Source organism: Macrosteles quadrilineatus, unplaced genomic scaffold (assembly GCF_028750875.1).
Source record: "Macrosteles quadrilineatus isolate MER2022 unplaced genomic scaffold, UCM_ALF_1.0 Scaffold_8__2_contigs__length_117827958, whole genome shotgun sequence".
In the NCBI taxonomy this organism is placed as follows: Eukaryota; Metazoa; Arthropoda; class Insecta; order Hemiptera; family Cicadellidae; genus Macrosteles; species Macrosteles quadrilineatus.
The window spans coordinates 44,473,712-44,474,071 of NW_026542601.1; positions in this window are offsets into that span (position 1 = coordinate 44,473,712).

Here is a 360-nt window from a genome sequence, read left to right on the forward strand (position 1 = left end):
CTCTTTGTTATTTATTTAACCTAACAGATAAGATTATAAATTAAATTAATCCCCCTAAAATCTATATATTAATTTGAAACGGTTTTTCTTTGTGACAGCTGATTTGAGAGAACGGCTGGGCGTAGAAACTCGGTAGAGGTGTCTAAAGAAAGGGCTTGGTCTGTAGATGAGCCATCAAAAAAGAAACGTGGTAAATTTCCTTGGGGCTCTGCCCCAGTGGCCTTTAAATCCCCATCCCATGTTATTGTTATGGGGGGAAAACGGGTTTTTGTCACAGCTAATTTCAGACAACGGCTGGGCGTAGAAACTTGGTAGGGGTCTCTAAAGAAAGGTCTTCGTCTGTAGATGAGCCATCAAAAG